The sequence below is a fragment of the Myotis davidii genome, unplaced genomic scaffold (assembly GCF_000327345.1).
Source record: "Myotis davidii unplaced genomic scaffold, ASM32734v1 scaffold50, whole genome shotgun sequence".
Taxonomy (NCBI): Eukaryota; Metazoa; Chordata; class Mammalia; order Chiroptera; family Vespertilionidae; genus Myotis; species Myotis davidii.
In genome coordinates this window covers 275,669-279,054 of record NW_006282004.1, presented here as the reverse complement: position 1 = coordinate 279,054, position 3,386 = coordinate 275,669, and the positions used below count along the sequence as shown (strand labels likewise).

The following is a 3,386-nucleotide window of genomic DNA, read 5'->3' as shown; positions in this document are numbered from 1 at the left end:
TTATTAAGTTGTTGAGTTCAGACCCCTGGAAATTGCTTCTGTAGAGTGTTTAAACACATAATGTTTTCAGTTTTTCAGGTGAAACATCTACTGTGGAGTTGTTTCCTCTACTTTAAAGACCTAATTTATTGTGTTTTTAGCTAGCTGTAAAAGTTACTCTTAAAATTGGTGAGTGTAAAATGGCTTCACCTTATCCCCTTCTAGTTAACAATTTTACTTTGTCCTTACCTATTGAAAAACATTTTTTGTTTTGGCTATTGTACCTTTTGATTTAATGGCTAACGCATGAATTTGTGAGCTGAGAGTTTCTAACGGTACAAGGAAGACTTACTTCCTTGCAAAGTCATTCAGTAGAATATATCTAAAGTCGTAATGACAGGGCTGAAAAATACCTGTAGCCCAGAGAACTTTCAATTATGAGAATCTGAACAAAAGAGTTATAGTAAATATTTAACTTTCAAATCTAGTGGGAAAATTGTGTCTGTTATACTTACATTTTCTATTTGAGTTTCTTTTTATCATTGTTTGTGAGCAGTCTCATATTTTCATTTGACAACTTACACTTTCATTATATTTTTGCTCATTTTGGGGTTCTAGTAATATATATTTGCTTCTTAAGCAGTTTTGTTCATGAACACAACTAAATGATCTGTGAGCAATATTCAAAAAGCATGTCTCCCCAAATCAAGCCTGTTTGGTCACACGTATTTAGTTTACATAACGATGATATTTAGATTTGTAGGTTAAAAAACTACATATTTATAACTGAAATACTAATTTCAAATTGTATTGGCATGTGACTGAACAAGTGAGGACTTAAATTTATGGTAAAAATATTACTGGCTTTTTTCCTTCTATATTAGTCTCCTTCAAATAACCTTTTAAGCATTTAGTAATTAACAGTTCCATAATTAGCTTTGCATATCTTGGCTGAGGTTCAACATGAATCTCTCCAACTGCAGTGCTGTATATAGAGACTGGATTAACGCAGTCCTTCCCAGACTTTGGGCTTTCACAAAACACTTAAAAAGCAAGAAAGGCGCCCTGGTGGGTATGGCTCCGTTGGTTGGAACATCTCACCAAAAGGTGGCAGGTTCTAGTCCAGGTCAGGGCACATACCCAGATTTCGGGTTCAGTCCCAGTAGGGGTGTGTGCAGGAGGCAATTGATCTGTGTTTCTCTCTCTCAAATCAATCAATCAACATTTTAAAAAGGAAGGACATTAAGAAAAACCCCAAACAAAAACAGCTATCACCTCCTATCATTGCCATTTAATAAGAAAGGTAGGACTCACTGTCACTTCAAAGTTCAGTTTCTGAAGTCAGATTTTCTTTGCTTAATAAAAAAAATGCACTGGGTCTTTTCTTTCTTTTTTTCTTAAATTTACTGTTGGCTTGAAGAAAAACTTTATCTGGGTGGATTTTGGGGGTGAGTTACATGATTACAATAAGATCTGCCTTTGGTGATATTTAAAATTCAAATCAAGTAAAGAAATGTGACATAAAGTAATCGTGGCATATACCTCAAATACAAATTCACTCTGAAATAAAGAACTTTTAAAACCACAGAAAGACAGTGCTTCTTGAGTCATTTGAACACTTACTTTTTAAGGAATTGTAATTACCTGAAGTAACTTGGGTCTAGACTAAAGAGATATGGAAATGTGGACACTGGTGATAGTTTCTTGATACCTGCATTTTATGGGCTATTCCTTCTCACCCCATTTTTCATAGCAGTTTCCTCATCTGTAAAATGGCGACAATAGCTTTCTGAGGTTGTTTAATGAATGAAGTCAAAGAAAGTACATGTACTATTTACTAGTCAGTGCAATGTCTAATGATAGTTCTTCCATATTGTGGCACATTTTAATGGAAATACCTATTATTTTCCAAGCCTCGGGAATTCAAAAGATGAAATGAGACCTATGCCCCTTAAGTAATTCACCAGTCTATTGTATCCTGTAAGTAGGATGTGATTCATTAGTGCTGTAACAGCTGTCCTCTGCCAACACGGGAGAGGCTGTGGTCTTCCTACGTGAGTAGGTGTACTGAGTCTCGAGTGAGTAGGAACTCACCTACCAGTGAACTAGGAGACACGACGAGGAGTCCAGGCTGACACACTGTCATAAAAGTAGCACACATGATTGTAAGAAAAGATATGCAGACCTTTGATCAATGTGCTTGGAGCCAAGGCGTGAGTAGGGGATAGGGAGTGACTCCACTGGAGTGTAGAAGCTTGTGGTTTGGAGGAGAGTGAGAAGAGCCCAGGAAATGTGTGGCTGTTTTTCAGGCTTGCGATGGTTGGGCACGTGAGTTACGCAGTGGAGACGGACCAGAAGTATGCGGTAGACTGCTGGACAGGCTGGCGGAATGTGTGCACGTTTATGCCAGCTGCTCATTGCACCCAACTCCGCTCACATTGTGCCAGTACATTCCAGTCATGGCCAATGACAGTGATGGACATTTCCTAGTTCGTTGGGGGAAAACCCCAGGTTGTTGAATATAATTTTCTTGTGTTGTTTTTTTCTTAACTTACACTATTTTTTTTCTTAAACTTTGGTATCTTCTATGTGTTGTTTGGATTCTAATATGAAATGTCTGATTTATCATATCATTATCCTAAATACATGACTTTTTCTTAACCTGTAAGGGTAACGTGACTCCGAAGCATTCTGCCTGGGAAGGGTCAAGGAGTGTCTGAATTTAAGCAGGCAAAAAAGTGAATTCATCTATCTTAATAAAAGGGTAATATGCTAATTAGACCGGATGTCTTCTGGACATCCTTCCAGACGTCCTTCCGGACAAAACCGTGGTGGTGGGGGGGCCGAGGCAGAGGTGGTTAGGGGCGATCAGGCCATCAGGGTAGAGCAGTTAGGGGCGATCAGGCCGGCAGGGGAGAGTGGTTAGGGGTGATCAGGTGAGTGGTTAGGAGCCAGCAGTCCTGGATTGCGAGTGGGATTGGGCCTAAACCGGCAGTTGGACATCTCCCGAGAGGTCCCAGATTGGAGAGGGTGCAGGCTGGGCCGAGGGACCCCCCTTGCATGAATTTCATGCACCAGGACTCTAGTTTGCAATAACAATTTGCAATTGACTTGGGATGTAATGATTGTAGTGAGTCTGAGAACAGGTCTTTATTCTTCCCCTACACTGTTCTTTATTTAGATAGATTAATGTTAAATTAGGAAGGAGAAGCAGTTTGTAGTACATATAATTGTAGCTTTGTTAGAGCTTTTGAATACATATAGTTAAAATGTCAGTCTTTGTCGGGGGAAATGATAAGCTGATTGCTACATTATTTTGGTTTAGGATTTTTAACTTTTCAGGAAAAATAAAAAACACCTTTATTCTCACATGCCAATTAGCCAGTTCTTACTGAACTATGAAGTAT

The 3,386-nt window shown here is 38.9% G+C and overlaps 1 long non-coding RNA gene across 1 annotated transcript in view; it reads left to right on the top strand.

The window, feature by feature from the left end:
* Positions 1 to 1,173: 1,173 nt before the first annotated feature.
* Positions 1,174 to 3,386, top strand: part of LOC107183111 — an 11,658-nt gene continuing 9,445 nt past the window's right edge. Inside the window, exon 1 of the long non-coding RNA XR_001513885.1 lies at positions 1,174 to 2,743. This is a non-coding gene — a long non-coding RNA (uncharacterized LOC107183111). The remainder of the gene's footprint in view (positions 2,744 to 3,386) is intronic.